Below are 20,390 nucleotides of genomic sequence, written 5' to 3'. Positions count from 1 at the left end.
TACATACAAATTTTATTTTCACTGTATACATAACTGTACATATTATACAGTAATTCTAGAAGTATTTTTTAAACAGTAAACGACAATTTTGACCCACTGAATTATTTAAAATGACCAACTTGATACACAAAAATTTCATTTTCACTGTATACATAACCATATATATAATAATGATCAATGATCTGAATGGAGAAGGTAATTCCTGACTGCAACCGTGAATACATTGTGCACACTGGCTGACTTTGATTCTATAACGCGTTGGCGTGAAAATTAAATTGTATTCTCAAAGAATGAATTACACACGAGGCGTTTCAAAGTAATTGTCCCGAGTGATGGGTAATTCCATAGAGTCCTGAGCACACAGTATGTGGCCAGTTCGAGCAGTACAACTCGTGAAACAAATTTAATTCTATTTTGAATTCTCATTCATTTTTTTTTCTCTTTTTTTAGGGGATAACTTGTAACCAGCTGTTGCTGGTTCTCGCGAGACGCTGATGTCTATATGTGTACAGGGTGTTGCGGATGAAACGGACCATCTTGACCCATTAGCATCAAGAAGCGGATCGCGTTGAGTTACCTTTTAAAGCTCATTTGCATCCGTAATCTAAATACATCGACGATTCAGCTCCAATCGTAACTCCGAAAGTTTCGCTTTTCTCGGATTACTTACTTTTATTCAACCATCAAAGTCTTTATCAGAAGTAAACCATCGCTGGAAGTATAATTTAATTCGGCAATATTTAAATTAAACGTTGAATTCAATTTTTGTGGACGAATAAATTCCTATTGAAAGTTCCATTTGAATTTAAATTAATGGTTAATCGAGTGAAGTAGAATTTATCTTTAATATTTGTTCATTTTTAGTTGAAGTAAATATCAAAATAAAATATACGAATTTTCTATTGGAAGTTTTATTTGAATTTAAATTAAAGGTTAATCGAGTGAAGTAGAATTTATCTTTAATATTTGTTCATTTTTAGTTGAACTAAATATCAAAATAAAATATACGAATTTTCTATTGGAAGTTTTATTTGAATTTAAATTAAAGGTGAATCGAGTGAAGTAGAATTTATCTTTAATATTTGTTCATTTTTAGTTGAACTAAATATCAAAATAAAATATACGAATTTTCTATTGGAAGTTTTATTTCAATTTTAATTAAAAGTCGATCGAATTAAGTAGGATTTATTTCTACTATTTGTTCATTTTTAGTTGAACTAAATATCAAAATAAATTTATATACGAATTTTCTATTGGAAGTTTCATTTGAATTTAAATTAAAGGTTAATCGTGTGAAGTAGAATTTATCTTTAATATTTGTTCATTTTTAGTTGAACTAAATATCAAAATAAAATATACGAATTTTATATTGGAAGTTCAATTTGAATTTAAATTAAAAGTCGATCGAATTAAGTATGATTTATGTTTACTATTTGTTAATTTTTAGTTGAACTAAATATCAAAATAAATTTATATACGAATTTTTTATTGAAAGTTTTATTTGAATTTAAATTAAAGGTTAATCGAGTGAAGTAGAATTTATCTTTAATATTTGTTCATTTTTAGTTGAACTAAATATCAAAATAAAATATACGAATTTTCTATTGGAAGTTTTATTTCAATTTTAATTAAAAGTCGATCGAATTAAGTAGGATTTATTTCTACTATTTGTTCATTTTTAGTTGAACTAAATATCAAAATAAAATATACGAATTTTCTATTGGAAGTTTTATTTGAATTTAAATTAAAGGTTAATCGAGTGAAGTAGAATTTATCTTTAATATTTGTTCATTTTTAGTTGAACTAAATATCAAAATAAAATATACGAATTTTCTATTGGAAGTTTTATTTGAATTTAAATTAAAGGTTAATCGAGTGAAGTAGAATTTATCTTTAATATTTGTTCATTTTTAGTTGAACTAAATATCAAAATAAAATATACGAATTTTCTATTGGAAGTTTTATTTCAATTTTAATTAAAAGTCGATCGACTCGAGTAAAATTTATCTTTATTGTTTGTTAATTTTTATTCAAACTAAATATCAAAATAAATTTATATACGAATTTTCTATTGGAAGTTTTATTTGAATTTAAATTAAAGGTTAATCGAGTGAAGTAGAATTTATCTTTAATATTTGTTCATTTTTAGTTGAACTAAATATCAAAATAAAATATACGAATTTTCTATTGGAAGTTTTATTTCAATTTAAATTAAAAGTCAATCGACTGAAGTAGAATTTATCTTTAATATTTGTTAATTTTTATTTAAACTAAATATCAAAATAAATTTATACACGAATTTTTAATTGAAAGTTTCATTTGAATTTAAATTAAAAGTCGATCGACTGAAGTAGAATTTATCTTTTATATTTGTTCATTTTTAGTTAAACTAAATATTAAAATAAATTTATATACGAATTTTTGTATCGAAAAAGTTATTTGAATTTAAATTAAAAGTCGATCGAATTAAGTAGAATTTATCTTTAATATTTGTTAATCTTTATTTAAACTAAATATCTAAATAAATTTATATACAAATTTTTGTATCGAAACATTTATTTGAATTTAGAAATTTTAGAATTGAATTTCGAGATTGAAAGTGTATTTCGATTGACTTTCGTCAAAAATTTATCTTTGAAATTTGTTAATTTTTAGTTGAAAGTTTTATTTGAATTTAAATTGAAAGTCAATCGACTGAAATAGAATTTATCTTTACTATTTGTTAATTTTTATTCAAACTAAATATCAAAATAAATTTATACACGAATTTTTAATTGAAAGTTCAATTTAAATTTAAATTAAAAGTCGACTGACTTAAGTAGAATTTATCTTTAATATTTGTTAATCTTTATTTAAACTAAATATCTAAATAAATTTATATACAAATTTTTGTATCGAAAGATTTATTTGAATTTAGAAATTTTAGAATTGAATTTCGAGATTGAAAGTCTATTTCGATTGACTTTCGTCAAAAATTTATCTTTGAAATTTGTTAATTTTTATCTAAGTTAAATTTACTTGCGTGAATTTGTGTCTCAATAAATTTCTGTGGAAAGAATTTAAATTTCTTTAAATACAAGTGTATCTCGATTGATTTCAAAATTTATTTTTACTATTAATTAATTTTTATCAAAGTTAAATTCACCTATGTGAATTTGTATATCAATAAATTTCTATGGAAAGTTTAATTTGAATTTAAGAATTTAAATTTCTTTAAATAAAAGTGTATTTCGATTGATTTTTAAATTTATTTTTACTATTAATTAATTTTTATCAAAGTTCAATTTACCTATGTCAATTTATATATCAATAAATTTCTATGCAAAGATTAATCTGAATTTAAGAATTTAAGAATTTAAATTTCTCTAAATAAAAGTGTATTTCGATTGATTTCAAAATTTATTTTTACTATTAATCAATTTTTATCAATGTTAAATTTACCTATGTCAATTTGTATATCAATAAATTTCTATGCAAAGTTTAATCTGAATTTAAGAATTTAAGAATTTAAGAATTTAAGAATTTAAATTTCTCTGAATAAAAATGTATCTCGATTGACTTTATAATTTATTTTTACTATTAATTAATTTTTATCAAAGTTAAATTTACCTATGTCAATTTATATATCAATAAATTTCTATGCAATGATTAATCTGAATTTAAGAATTTAAGAATTTAAGAATTTAAATTTCTCTAAATAAAAATGTATTTCGATTGATTTCAAAATTTATTTTTACTATGAATTAATTTTTATCAAAGTTAAATTTACCTATGTCAATTTGTATATCAATAAATTTCTATGAAAAGTTTATTCTGAATTTAAGAATTTAAGAACTTAAATTTCTCTAAATAAAAATGTATTTCGATTTCAAAATTTATTTTTACTATTAATTAATTTTTATCTAAATTAAATTTACCTCTGTGAATTTGTATAATCTATGGAAAATTTAATCTGAATTTAAGAATTTTAGAATTTAAATTTCTCTAAATAAAAATGTATCTCATTTGACTTCAAAATTTATCTCCGCCATTACTTAATTTTTATCCAAATTAAATTTACCTATGTGAATTTGTATATCAATAAATATCTATTCAAAGTTTAATCTAAATTTAAGAATTTAAGAATTTAAATTTCTCTAAATAAAAATGTATCTCAATTAACTTCAAAATTTATCTCCGCCATTACTTAATTTCTATCCAAATTAAATTTACTTATGTAAATTTGTATATCAATAAATATCTATTCAAAGTTTAATCCGAATTTAAGAATTTAAGAATTCAAATTTCCCTAAATAAAAGTATCTCTCAATTAACCTCAAAATTTCTCTTCGCCATTGCATAATTTTAACCTAAAATTTCCTTCCCTGAATTTCTCTACCCAACTCCCACAAAAAGTTACGTTTAGATAGAAAACCATTAAAATATCTTCGAATAGAATCGATCGACTTTCTCAAAAATAAAATGAATCTGCAAAGATTGATCGACTGTCGTAAGCAATACTGTCTCGTTAAAAATACGAAAGACATTAAGGTGGCTCGTTGATCCATTAAGACACCTCGTAGTTTATTATGCACGTCAAGGAGCGGTCAAAAAAGACGAAAGTTATTTAAACGTTTTATTATAACACCCGATAGGTGTATCCAGTCGTTGCAAGAGCCAGGCGGGGCAAGGTCGTAGGTCACCAGAAAAACAAAGTGTTGGGTTCGTGTACGCAAGTCCTTGTCCATATGGGACCTTGACATCTCGTGACTGTTTAACCTTACAGGGCAGACATCATTTCGCAAAACTACTACGACCTTGTTGTTTTCTCTCTTTTCGTTCAAAATTCTGCCTCGTTATGGTATACGCTTTCGCTTCACGGTTCACGACTATTCATTGAACGCGGATTTCTCTTAAAGCGTTGCCAACCGATCCAGTGGAAACCATCTCTGCGCCATATTGCGTCCTTATACCGATTTTCTCTATATTAACCCCTCGATGGACCGTTTGCAAATTATTTTTTCAATGTAGATTATTTGGTTGATAATTGTTTTTTAAATGCAGATTAATTGGGTAACAATTGTTTTTCAAATGTAGATTAATTGGTTAGAAATTATTTTTTAAATGTAGATTGTTTGGGTAAAAATTGTTTTTCAAATGTAGATTGTTTGGGTAAAAATTGTTTTTCAAATGTGGACTATTTAATTCTAAATCAATTGTCAAACTTAGACTATTGCATTTAATTTGAAATAATTTTTGAAATGTGGACTATTTAATTCTAAGTCAATTCTCAAACTTAGACTATTGCATTTAATTTGAAATAATTTTTCAAATGTAGGATATTTGGTTAAAAATTATTTTTCAAATGTAGATTATTTGGTTCCAAATAATTATTGAAATGTGGCCTATTTAATTCTAAATCAATTGTCAAACTTAGACTATTGCATTTAATTTGAAATAATTTTTCAAATGTAGGTAATTTGGTTAAAAATTATTTTTCAAATGTAGATTATTTGGTTCCAAATAATTATTGAAATGTGGCCTATTTAATTCTAAATCAATTGTCAAACTTAGACTATTGCATTTAATTTGAAATAATTTTTCAAATGTGGACTATTTAATTCTAAGTCAATTCTCAAACTTAGACTATTGCATTTAAATTGAAATAATTTTTCAAATGTAGGTTATTTGGTTAAAAATTATTTTTGAAATGTGGACTATTTAATTCTAAATCAATTGTCAAACTTAGACTATTGCATTTAATTTGAAATAATTTTTCTAACGTGTATTATATAATTCCAAATTATTTTTCGAGTGTAGATTATTTGGTTAAAAATTATTTTTGAAATGTGGACTATTTAATTCTAAATCAATTGTCAAACTTAGACTATTGCATTTAATTTGAAATAATTTTTCTAACGTGTATTATATAATTCCAAATTATTTTTCGAGTGCAGATTATTTGGTTAAAAATTATTTTTCAAATGTAGATTGTTTGAGTAAAAATTGTTTTTCAAATGTAGATTAATTGGATAAAAATAATTTTTCAAATGTGGACTATTTAATTCTAAATCAATTGTCAAACTTAGACTATTGCATTTAATTTGAAATAATTTTTCAAATGTGGAGTATTTAATTCTAAGTCAATTGTCAAACTTAGACTATTGCATTTAATTTGAAATAATTTTTCAAATGTAGGATATTTGGTTAAAAATTATTTTTCAAATGTAGATTGTTTGGGTAAAAATTGTTTTTCAAATGTAGATTGTTTGGATAAAAATTGTTTTTCAAATGTTGATTAATTGGATTTGAAATGTGGACTATTTAATTCTAAATTAATTGGCAAACTTAGACTATTGCATTTAATTTGAAATAATTTTTGAAATGTGGACTATTTAATTCTAAATCAATTCTAAAACTTATACTATTGCATTTAATTTGAAATAATTTTTCAAATGTGGAGTATTTAATTCTAAGTCAATTCTCAAACTTAGACTATTGCATTTAATTTGAAATAATTTTTCAAATGTAGATTGTTTGGGTAAAAATTTTTTTTCAAATGTAGATTGTTTGGGTAAAAATTGTTTTTCAAATGTAGATTGTTTGGATAAAAATTGTTTTTCAAATGTTGATTAATTGGATTTGAAATGTGGACTATTTAATTCTAAATTAATTGGCAAACTTAGACTATTGCATTTAATTTGAAATAATTTTTGAAATGTGGACTATTTAATTCTAAATCAATTCTAAAACTTATACTATTGCATTTAATTTGAAATAATTTTTCAAATGTGGAGTATTTAATTCTAAGTCAATTCTCAAACTTAGACTATTGCATTTAATTTGAAATTATTTTTCAAATGTAGATTATTTGGTTCCAAATAATTATTGAAATGTGGCCTATTTAATTCTAAATCAATTGTCAAACTTAGACTATTGCATTTAATTTGAAATAATTTTTCAAATGTGGACTATTTAATTCTAAATCAATTGTCAAACTTAGACTATTGCATTTAATTTGAAATAATTTTTCAAACGTAGGTTATTTGGTTAAAAATTATTTTTCAAATGTAGATTGTTGGTGTAAAAATTGTTTTTCAAATGTAGATTAATTGGATTTGAAATGTGGACTATTTGATTCTAAATCAATTCTCAAACTTAGACTATTGCATTTAATTTGAAGTAATTTTTCAAATGTAGGTTATTTGGTTAAAAATTATTTTTCAAATGTAGATTGTTTGGGTAAAAATTGTTTTTCAAATGTAAATTGTTTGGGTAAAAATTGTTTTTCAAATGTAGATTATTTGGATAAAAATTACTTTTGAAATGTGGACTATTTAATTCTAAATCAATTGTCAAACTTAGACTATTGCATTTAATTTGAAATAATTTTTCAAATGTGGACTATTTGATTCTAAATCAATTGTCAAACTTAGACTATTGCATTTAATTAGAAATAATTTTTCTAACGTGTATTATATAATTCCAAATTATTTTTCGAGTGTAGATTATTTGGTTAAAAATTGTTTTTCAAATGTAGACTATTTGATTCTAAATCAATTCTCAAACTTAGACTATTGCATTTAATTTGAAATAATTTTTCAAATGTAGATTATTTGGTTAAAAATTATTTTTCAAATGTGGACTATTTAATTCTAAATCAATTCTAAAACTTAGACTCTCTAGACTTATTAAACAATTTAAAAATCTGAATATTTCAATAAAAATCATTGAGCTACAATTGAATAAAAAATCAGAGATTTTAATAGAAAACAAACAAAATTTGTTAGTTTAGAGGATTTTAATTAAATATTCTAAATTTGAAAATCTGAACATTTCAATAAAAATCATTGAGCTACATTTAAATAAAAAATCAGTGATTTTAATAGAAAACAAACAAAATTTGTTAGTTTAGAGGATTTTAAAAATTCTAATCATACTAACTTTTGATACGAATTGGAAATAATTTTTGTTATCATATAATATCATCGAAAATTATAAGAAAATACACCACTCTCTAGACTTATTAAACAATTTAAAAATCTGAATATTTTAATAAAAATCATTGATCTACAGTTGAATAAAAAATCAGAGATTTTAATAGAAATTAAGCAAAATTTGTTAGTTTAAAGGATTTTTTAAATTCTAAACATACTAACAATTGATACGAATTGGAAATAATTTTTGTTATCATACATCATCGAAAATTATAAGAAAATACACCACTCTCTAGACTCATTAAACAATTAAAAAATGTGAACATTTAAATAAAAAATCAAAGATTTATAACAAATTTCTTAAAAAGAAAAAAAAAAAAAATACACCACTCTCTAGACTCATTAAACAATTAAAAAATGTGAACACTTGAATAAAAAATCAAAGATTTATAACGACAATATTAACGATTTTCTCAGAAAGGGAATCTTTTGCACAAACATATGGGACAACCAAATACACAATTTTTACTCACTAAAATATACTTCAACACCTAAATTCGTGAATTAATGTTTTAATAAACAAATCCTTCAAAAATTGCAACAAACACTTCAAATATTGCTTCAAGTCACTGAGAAATAATTTCAAAAATATTTCGAACTACAAATATAAATCGATCGAAATTCGAATTCCATTAAACACTTCAAATATTGCTTCAAGTCACTGAGAAATAATTTTGAAAATTTATCTACAAACATTTCGAATAACGAATATAAATAGAAATCTCTATCGAACAAACGGAACAATTGCACAATTTTTTCATAAACAAATCCTACAAAAACTCCATCAAACACTAAAAACATTGCTTCCAGTCACTGAGAAATAATTTTAAAAATATTTCGAACTACAAATATTGCTTCAAGTCACTGAGAAATAATTTCGAAAATTTATCTACAAACATTTCGAACTACAAATATAAATAGAAATCTCTATCGTACAAAGGGAACAATTGCACAATTTTTTAATAAACAAATCCTACAAAATCTCCATCAAACACTTAAAATATTGCTTCAAGTCACTGAGAAATAATTTCAAAAATATTTCGAACTACAAATATACATAGAAATCTCTATCGAACAAATGGATCAATTGCACAATTTTTTAGTAAATGAAATTCAAATATTGCTTCAAGTCACTGAGAAATAATTTCGAAAATTAATGTACAAATATAAATAGAAATCTCTATCGAACAAACGGATCAATTGCACAATTTTTTAGTAAATGAAATTCAAATATTGCTTCAAGTCACTGAGAAATAATTTCAAAAATATTTCGAACTACAAATATACATAGAAATCTCAATCGAACAAACGGAATAATTGCACAATTTTTTAATAAACAAATCCTACAAAAACTCCATCAAACACTTAAAATATTGCTTCCAGTCACTGAGAAATAATTTCAAAAATATTTCGAACTACAAATATACATAGAAATCTCTATCGAACAAACGGATCAATCGCACAATTTTTTAGTAAATGAAATTCAAATATTGCTTCAAGTCACTGAGAAATAATTTCAAAAATATTTCGAACTACAAATATAAATAGAAATCTCAATCGAACAAACGGAACAATTGCACAATTTTTTAATAAACAAATCCTACAAAAACTCCATCAAACACTTAAAATATTGCTTCAAGTCACTGAGAAATAATTTCAAAAATATTTCGAACTACAAATATAAATAGAAATCTCGATCGAATAAACGGAATAATTACAATAAAACATTATTACTCAACAATCTATAAATCTCCAAGGGACCCGATTTCCATCTGGTCCTCCGGATCAAACTCGATGAATGGTCAGGGGCGGCGCGAAGGGGTTCCAGCAACTCCGTGGATTTGACCCTTAATTCAGAGATCACGGTTCGAACTTTCGTCCATCTCGATGGGAATTCCTGACGAATACCAAAACCGTTGGACAGATCCTGGCTGGGATAGTCTCGCGTGTGCCTCGTCCTTCGTTGGCCGTAGCCTTTGTTCGCGTGAAAAATGATTCTGCGAATGATCCGCTACAGGGAAAAAGAGCCTCGGAATTACACGAAGGACAGGAGGATGCCGTGAGTCGTACGATAAATCTTTAGCTCGCGAGTGTGTGCCTGGAAAGTCGCTTGGGACGATCGATCGGTTGCCTCGTGACAACAAACTGCGGATGTTTTTACGCGAAACCGAAAGATAAGATTCCCGTCGATTCCTTTTTTTTTTTCCACCGTTCTTTGCGACGTCTCAACGGTGAATTCGAACAATTTTCTACGATTCGAGGCCAGCGTCGCGACATTGTACAGCTGCTCGTCAAGATTCGAGATAATATATGTACTACCACGGTATTCCAATTGTAGATAATTATGTATTGTTTAAAGCATTGGGGGAAGCTTGTGTGGGAAATACAGAATTAATTATTTACATTTGATTGATTGGAGATGGGGGATAAAATTGTTTCTCATGAATTGAAATGTTTTTAAATTGATATGGAACTGATAAAAGGATTTTAATTTGTGAGAAATTGTTTTTATGTGGAGGGTGTTTAACCACCCCTGGGAGGAATTTTAATGGGGGGTTCTGGGGGGCTAAAATAAGTCGAAAATTAAGAATAGCGATTTTTTGATGGAGGCTTTGTTGAAAAGTTATTAATAATTGAATTAAAAAGTTTCGAATCGTTCTGGAAAAATTATGTTTGGTTACAGGGGTCAATTACAGTCATTTTTGGTCATTATACATACCCCCGAATTCCTACGCATTTTCGAGAAAAAAATTCTTTACCGAAAATATAATTTCTGACCTGAAATGTCACTCCATGTATTTTAATTTGTGAGAAATTATTTTTATGTAGAGGGTGTTTGACCACCCCTGGGGAGTAATTTTAATGGGGGGTTCTGGGGGGCTAAAATAAGACGAAAATTAAGAATAGCGATTTTTTGATGGAGGCTTTGTTGAAAAGTTATTAAAAATTGAATTAAAAAGTTTCGAATCGTTCTGGAAAAATTATTTTTGGTTACAGGGGTCAATTACAGTCATTTTTGATCATTATACATACCCCCGAATTCCTACGCATTTTCGAGAAAAAAATTCTTTACCGAAAATATAATTTCTGACCAGAAATGTCACTCCATGTATTTTAATTCGTGAGAAATTGTTTTTATGTAGAGGGTGTTTGGCCACCCCTGGGGAGGAATTTTAATGGGGGATTCTGGGGGGCTAAAATAAGTCGAAAATTAAGAATAGCGAATTTTTGGTGGAGGCTTTGTTGAAAAGTTATTAATAATTGAATTAAAAAGTTTCGAATCGTTCTGGAAAAATTATTTTTGGTTACAGGGGTCAATTATAGGCATTTTTGGTCATTATACATACCCCCGAATTCCTATGCATTTTCGAGAAAAAAATTCTTTACCGAAAATATAATTTCTGGCCAGAAATGTCACTAAAATTTTATGTGAATTTTTAAAATGACATAACTCCTGAACGGACTGGACGATTTTAATGTTTAAAAAAGCAATCAACGCGTATTTTAATGAAGAATATGTAGAAATAGCAAAAATATTCGAAAAGTTGAGTCTTGAACCCGAAAAATGAGATAAACCGTATAAAAGTGGACCAATTTTCAAACTCCCATAACTTCTATAATAGTGAATATATCTCATTGAAAATTTTTTCTAAAATAGAGCTCACGGATACCTACAAAAAAGCTCTAAACAATTTTTCCATACAACGCCAATCAAATTTATTAAAAATAAAAAACGAATTTCTAAGAAAAATCGACAGGGGGTAGGTGCCTAAATTTTTCGCCGAAAAAAAAAAATTTCAAATCGTTCTAAAAAAAATACTATTAGCTGCAGGGGTTAATTACAATTATTTTTCGTGAAGAGACATACCCCTGAAATCCTACCCATTTTCGAGAAAAAAAATCGGGTAGGTGTTGAAATTTTTTGGAAGAAAAAAAAATTTTTCAAATCGTTTTGAAAAAATTATTTTCGGTTGCAAGAGTCGATTGCAATCATTTTTGGCCCTTACACATACCCCCGAAATCCTACGCATTTTCGAGAAAAAAATTCTTTAGCAAAATTACAATGCCTGACCCCAAAATGGTACCTTGAAATTTTATGCTAATCTTTAAAATGTCATAACTCCTGAATGGATTGAAGGATTTTGATTTTCAAAAAAGTAAACGACGTGAAATTTGCTAGAGAATATGTAGAAATAGCAAAAATATTCGAAAAGTTGAGTCTTGAATCCAAAAAATGAGAAAAACCGTATAAAAATGGTCCAATTTTTAAACAGCCATAACTCCTACGATAGTGAATATATTTCAATGAAACTTTTTTTCAAAGTAGAGATTTCGGATACCTACAAAAAAGTATTAGACAACTTTTCTGTAGGGTGTCAAACAAAATTACTAAAAATCAAAAACGAATTCTTAAGAAAAATCGAGAGGGATTAGGTGCCTAAATTTTTCGACGAAAAAAAAAATTTTTAATCGTTCTAAAAAAAATACTATTAGCTGCAGGGGTTAATTACAATTATTTTTGGTCATTACACATACCCCCGAAATCCTGCGCATTTTCGAGAAAAAAATTCAGTAAGGTTGAAATTTTAAATATTAATAACTTTTTAACGAAGCCTCAATCAACAAATTGATATTCTTGATTTTCGTCTTATTTTGGCCTCTAGAATCCTGCATTAATATTTTTCCCAGGGGTGGTCGAACACCCTGTATATAAAATTATTTCTCATGAATTGAAATGTTTTTGAAACTGATATGAAACTGGTGAAAACATCTCAATTCATGAGAAATAACTACATATTTAAGTTAAATCAAAATTTATTTCGTAATTTTGAAATTCACTTTTTAAGAAATCAGTTAAACATAATTTGGACTATAGAAGATCGAGAATGATCCATGAAATAAACAAAGGTTCCAAAAACTATGAATAAATAAGAAAATAATTCAAGAATACATTTACATGTAAAAAGGTTCCCAAAATAGTCTCAAAAAAATGTTAAAACGTTGAATAATCTTTCGACAGTTTAAGTTAAATCAAAATTTATTCCGTAATTTTGAAATTCTCTTTTTAAGAAATCAGTTAATCATAATTTGGACTATAGAAGATCGAGAATGATCCAGAATATGAATAGAGGTTCCAAAAACTATGAATGAATAAGAAAATAATTCAAGAATATATTTACATGTAAAAAGGTTCCCAAAATTGTCTCAAAAAAATGTTTAAACGTAGAATAATCTTTGGACAGTTTAAGTTAAATCAAAATTTATTTCGTAATTTTGAAATTCTCTTTTTAAGATTGAAATCAGTCCAACATAATTTGATAGAAGATCGAGGATGATCCATGAAATAAACAAAGGTTCCAAATACATGAATAAATAAAAAAATAACTCAAGAATATATTTACATGTAAAAAGATACCCAAAATAGTCTCAAAAAAATGTTAAAACGTAGAATAATCTTTCGACAGTTTAAGTTAAATCAAAATTTATTCCGTAATTTTGAAATTCACTTTCTAAGATTGAAATCAGTCCAACATAATTTGATAGAAGATCGAGGATGATCCATGAAATAAACAAAGGTTCCAAAAACTATGAATAAATAAGAAAATAACTCAAAAATATATTTACACGTAAAAAGGTTCCCAAAATAGTCTCAAAAAAATGTTTAAACGTAGAATAATGATTTTTCGAATGAAATAATCGAAAGTTTCGATGGAAAGTTGAGCCACCATTGACAGTGAGTCACCGGATAGATGTCTGTTAAAGATTCTAGAAAAATATGAAGCCTGCCCACTGTGCGGCGCGATGAAAAGCATTATTATCCAACCGATGCTCCGCTGACCGACAAGGAAAGTCAGAACGAGTCATCCGATAAATCTCTCGCTTGTAAAGGAGCTCGCGTATCCGCCATTGATCGATTCCAGCGCGACGACATGCCATCACAAATATCCTTTACGCGCGTATCTTTGAAGATCGAAGATAAATCGACGCGACTCACCACCGTCATCGAGGTACTAACGACAATGGCCAAGGTACGTTCAAGAGAAATACCTTATCGAATCACCATAGAAAATAAGCAAGTACTAAATTATTAAACGTTTCAGTTCTCTGTACGGAAAGACTCCATTTTTTGGGATCCAATACAATCGACAGTAACGTTTTTAACACGATCTCTGACTGATCAAGACTGTATATTTTGCAGAATTTTGATTTTGGGCTATTTTGAAGTAGATAAACTATAATTTGTTTCATTTGGTTAGTGTGAGTTGGTTAAAATTGATCGAAATTTATTTTTTTCAACGTCCTCACTTGAGGATTCGTTTTTCTAGCATGAGAATGGTAAATCTGCAAGATGAAGACTGTATATTTTGCAGAATTTTGATTTTGGGCTATTTTGAACTAGATAACCTATAATTTGTTTCATTTGTTTAGTGTAAGTTGGTTAAAATTGATCGAAATTTATTTTTTTCAACGTCCTCACTTGAGGATTCGTTTTTCTAGCATGAGAATGATAAATCTGCCTGATTAATACTGTATATTTTGCAGAATTTTGATTTTGGGCTATTTTGAACTAGATAACCTATAATTTGTTTCATTTGTTTAGTGTGAGTTGGTTAAAATTGATCGAAATTTATTTTTTTCAACGTCTCCACTTGAGGATTCGTTTTTTTAGCATGAGAATGGTAAATCTGCAAGATGAAGACTGTATATTTTGCAGAATTTTGATTTTGGGCTATTTTGAACTAGATAACCTATAATTTGTTTCATTTGTTTAGTGTGAGTTGGTTAAAATTGATCGAAATTTATTTTTTTCAACGTCTTCACTTGAGGATTCGTTTTTCTAGCATGAGAATGTTAAATCTGTCTGATCAAGACTGTATATTTTGCAAGATTTTGATTTTGGGCTATTTTGAACTAGATAACCTATAATTTGTTTCATTTGTTTAGTGTGAGTTGGTTAAAATTGATCGAAATTTATTTTTTTCAACGTCTTCACTTGAGGATTCGTTTTTCTAGCATGAGAATGGTAAATCTGCAAGATGAAGACTGTATATTTTGCAAAATTTTGATTTTGGGCTATTTTGAACTAGATAACATATAATTTGTTTCATTTGTTTAGTGTGAGTTGGTTAAAATTGATCGAAATTTATTTTTTTCAACGTCTTCACTTGAGGATTAATTTTTCTATGATCACAATGATAAATCTGCCTAATCAAAACTGTATAATATTCCGAAAAATTTTGATTTTGGACCATTTCAAACTACATAACCTAAAATTTGTTCGATTTATTTAGTGTGATCTTGTTAAAATTGATCAAAATTTATTTTCTTCAACATCTACACTCGAGAATGAATTTTTCTAGCATCACAATGATAAATTTGCCTAATTAAACCTGTATATTTTGCAAAATGTTGATTTTGGGCCATTTTAAACTAGATAATCTAAAATTTGTTTGTGTGAGCTTGTTAAAATTGATCAAAATTTATTTTTTTCAACATCTACACTCGAGAATTAATTTTTCTAGCATGAGAATGGTAAATCTGCCAGATCAAGACTGTATATTTTGCAAAATTTTGAGTTTGAATCATTTTTAACTAGATAACCTAAAGTTTGTTTCATTTGTTTAGTGTGAGTTGGTTAAAATTGATCAAAATTTATTTTCTTCAACGTCTCTACTCGAGAATTCATTTTTCTAGCATCACAATGATAAATTTTGCCTAATCAAAACCGTATATTTTGCAAAATTTTGATATTGGACCATTTCGAACTAGATAACCTAAAATTTCTTTGTGTGAGCTTGTTAAAATTGATGAATTTTATCAAAATTCATTTTCTTCAACGTCTTCACTCGAGGATTAATTTTTCTAGCATCACAATGGCAAATCTACCTGATCAAAACTGTAGAATATTTTGCAAAATTTTGATTTTGAACCATTTCGAACTAGATAACCTATAATTTGTTCCATTTGTTTAGTGTGAGTTGGTTAAAATTGATGAATTTTATCAAAATTCATTTTCTTCAACGTCTTCACTTGAGGATTAATTTTCCTAGCATCACAATTATAAATCTGTCTAATCAAAACTGTATATTTTGCAAAATTTTGATTTTGGACCATTTCGAACTAGATAACCTAAAATTTGTTCCATTTATTTAGTGTGATCTTGTTAAAATTGATCAAAATTTATTCTCTTCAACATCTCCACTCGAGAATTAATTTTTCTAGCATCACAAAGGCAAATCTGCCCAATCAAAACTGTATATTTTGCAAAATTTCAAACTAGATAACCAAAAATTTGTTCCAAATGCATCCAAAGTGTTCCAAGATTCATAAAAAAAGATCCCATAGGGGAAACAATATTCAACAAAATTCTTTCCACGTTTTCTAATCCCCTCTATAAACATTCCAATCGAAGCTGCGTAATCTCGTCAAAGTGTCAATATAAATGAAAAATCTAAACACGAAGGGTTCTAGAGTTCGATATTGCAAAAATATGGACTTGGATCGTAACTTGAACGTATTAAGTGCCTCGTTCGCCGCAGGCAATAAAATAATGAACGCGAGGAACATCGAAACTTGTCGTTGGATTGAATCGACATATTCCCCTGGATTTCAGCGTAGAAAGGATGGCCACGCGATTCTGGTCTCGCGTGGTTCCTGGAAAAGACAGTCCCCCAGTGATAAACTCGACAAGGTCGTGCATGAAGCATGGAAAACGACAACCCCACTGGCTGGAACGACGTGTCCAGGATCATTAATCAGCGTAGCGCTGTACTAGCGGCCGATGGAGCCGTAAAACCGTGGTTGTTTTGCGCTTAAATAAACATTGTACCGCCTGTTCGTCGCGTGGCTGCGAATGCGTTTATCCGCCGACGAATTGCAACGATGCACGGCTCGAGGACGCGTTTTCCGTTTTCGCGAACGGTAGGCACGCAGGACGAGCATTCGATTGTGGATAAATTCTACTTTCGCGCCATAACTCCTACAATAGTGAATATATTTTAATGAAACTTTTTTCTCAAGTAGAGCCCATAGATACCTACAAAAAAATATTAAACAATTTTTCTGTAGGACGTCAAATGAAATTACTAAAAAACAAAAACGAATTTTAAAGAAAAATCGACAGGGGGTAGGAGCCTATATTCTTCGACGAAAAAGAAAATTTCAAATCGTTTTAAAAAAATTATTTTTAGCTGCAGGGATCAATTACAATCATTTTTGGTCAATACACATATCCTCGAAATCCTGCACATTTTAGAGAAAAAAATTCTTTATCAAAATTAGAATGCCTGACCATAAATGTTTCCCTGAAATTTCATGTGAATCTTTAAAATGACATAACTCCTGAACGGATTGGACGATTTTAATGTTTAAAAAGCCAAACTACGCGTATTTTGATGGAGAATATGTAGAAATTGTAAAAATTTTCGAAAAGTCGATCCTTGACACCGAAAAATGGGGAAACCCAATAAAAATGGTCCAATCTTCAAACGACCATAACTCCTACCATATTGAATATATTTCAATGAAACTTTTTTTCAAAGTAGAGCTTGTGGATACCTACAAAAAAGTATTACACAACATTTCCGTAGAACGTCAACGAAATTTATTAAAAATCAAAAACTAACTTCTAAGAAAAATCGACAATCGAACAAATTTTTCGTCGAAACTAAAAATTTTGAAATTACTCTGTAAAAATTATTTTTGGTTGTTGGGATCAATTACAATCATTTTTGGTCAATACACATACCCTCGAAATCCTGTACACTTTAAAGAAAAAAATTCTTTAACAAAATTAGAATGCCTGACCATAAATGTTTCCCTGAAATTTCATGCGAATCTTTAAAATGTCATAACTCCTGAATGGATTGACGGATTTTGATGTTCAAAAAAGCAATCAACGCGTATTTTAGTCTAGAATATGTAGAAATTCTAAAAATATTCGAAAAGATGATCCTTGACCCCGTAAACTTAGAAAAACCCAATAAAAATGGTCCAATATTCAAACGACCATAACTCCTACAATATTGAATATATTTCAATGAAACTTTTTTCTAAAGTGGAGCTTATGGAGAGTTACAAAAAACTATTAAACAACATTTCCGTAGAACGTCAACGAAATTTATTAAAAATCAAAAACTAACTTCTAAGAAAAATCGACGATCGAACAAATTTTTTGTCGAAACTGAAAATTTTGAAATTACTCTGTAAAAATTATTTTTGGTTGTTGGGATCAATTACAATCATTTTTGGTCAATACACATACCCTCGAAATCCTGTACACTTTAAAGAAAAAAATTCTTTAACAAAATTAGAATGCCTGACCATAAATGTTTCCCTGAAATTTCATGCACATCTTTAAAATATCATAACTTCTGAACGGATTGACGGATTTTGATGTATAAAAAAGCAATCAACGCGTATTTTAATGGAGAATATGTAGGAATTCGAAAAAAATTCGAGAAAATATTCCTTGACTCCAGAAAATGGGAAAAACTCCATAAAAGTGGTTCAATTTTCAAACGGCCATAACTCCTACAACATTGAATATATTTCAATGAAACTTTTTTCTAAAGTAGAGCTTATGGAGAGCTACAAAAAACTATTAAACAACATTTCCGTAGAACGTCGACGAAATTTATTAAAAATCAAAAACTAACTTCTAAGAAAAATCAACAATCGAACAAATTTTTCGTCGAAACTAAAAATTTTGAAATTACTCTGTAAAAATTATTTTTGGTTGTTAGGATCAATTACAATTATTTTTTGTCAATAAACATACCCTCGAAATACTACACACTTTGGAGAAAAAAATTCTTTAGCAAAATTAGAATGCCTGACCATAAATGTTTCCCTGAAATTTCATGCGAATCTTTAAAATGTCATAACTTCTGAACGGATTGACGGATTTTGATGTTCAAAAAAGCAATCAACGCGTATTTTAATGGAGAATATGTAGGAATTCGAAAAAAATTCGAGAAAATATTCCTTGACCCCGGAAAATGAGAAAAACCCCATAAAAAAGGTCGACATTTCAAACGACCATAACTCCTACAATATTGAATATATTTCAATGAAACTTTTTTCTAAAGTAGAGCTTATGGAGAGCTACAAAAAACTATTAAACAACATTTCCGTAGAACGTCGACGAAATTTATTAAAAATCAAAAACTAACTTCTAAGAAAAATCAACAATCGAACAAATTTTTCGTCGAAACTAAAAATTTTGAAATTACTCTGTAAAAATTATTTTTAGTTGTTGGGATCAATTACAATCATTTTTGGTCAGTACACATACCCTCGAAATCCTGCACACTTTGCAGAAAAAAATTCTTTACCAAAATTAGAATGCCTGACCCAAAATAGTACCTTGAAATTTCATGCATATCTTTAAAACGTCATAACTTCTGAATGGATTGACGGATTTTAATGTTTAAAAAAGCAATCAACGCGTATTTTAGTGAAGAATATATAGAAATTCGAAAATAATTCGAGAAAATATTCCTTGACCCCGGAAAATGAGAAAAACCCCATAAAAATGGTCGACTTTTCAAACGACCATAACTCCTACAATATTGAATATATTTCAATGAAACTTTTTTTCACAGTAGAGCTTGTGGGTACCTACAAAAAACTATTAAACAACTTTTCCATACAATGCCAACCAAATTTATTAAAAATCAAAAACTAACTTCTAAGAAAACTCGCCGGTGAGTTTTTCGTCGAAATTACTCTGTAAAAATAATTTTTGGCTGTTGGGATCAATTACAATTATTTTTGACCGCCATATCCTCGTCGCGATAGCACGTGCAGGTAAACCGCTTTGCGCAATAATAAATTATATTGCCACGTTCCGACGATACGCGGCGCAAACCAGATTCGCGCCTCGGCCATTATTCAACGCGGAAAAATCTATAGGATCTATTAAGGCCCGTAGCGCGAGCATACTTTATTGGCTAATTAAAGTCTCTTTGATGTTTCGATACGTGTATATTACACCTGCGAAATATGCTTTTGCGTAGAAAGCGATGAAAAATTCTGGGACGATGGAACGCCAGTTATCGCGAATTTATCTTCGACGATTTATACCCTCCGAAGGTAAACCTGTTGGAACAATGCCTGGGCTTTCGTACGGTCGCCAAGCCCTCGCCAGGAGATGCATCCCCGACCCGTGGCCCCGTGGAACGATAAATTCATTTAAAGGACAAGGTGTTTCTGCCGAATGATACCGATCGACCGGTTGCAAATTACAAATACTCCGGGATTTCGTTACTCGATTGTATCGATCAACGTCTCGCCAGCGTACTACGCGTGTTTAACACTTTTCGCGATTTATCGATTAATACCGATCTCCCACTGCTAAATGATCGTTAAAGATGGCTAATTATAAGAAAGACAGCGTGAAACTTTGGTCAT

Source organism: Colletes latitarsis, chromosome 13, assembly GCF_051014445.1.
Source record: "Colletes latitarsis isolate SP2378_abdomen chromosome 13, iyColLati1, whole genome shotgun sequence".
In the NCBI taxonomy this organism is placed as follows: Eukaryota; Metazoa; Arthropoda; class Insecta; order Hymenoptera; family Colletidae; genus Colletes; species Colletes latitarsis.
Note: the sequence above shows the minus strand (reverse complement) of the source record.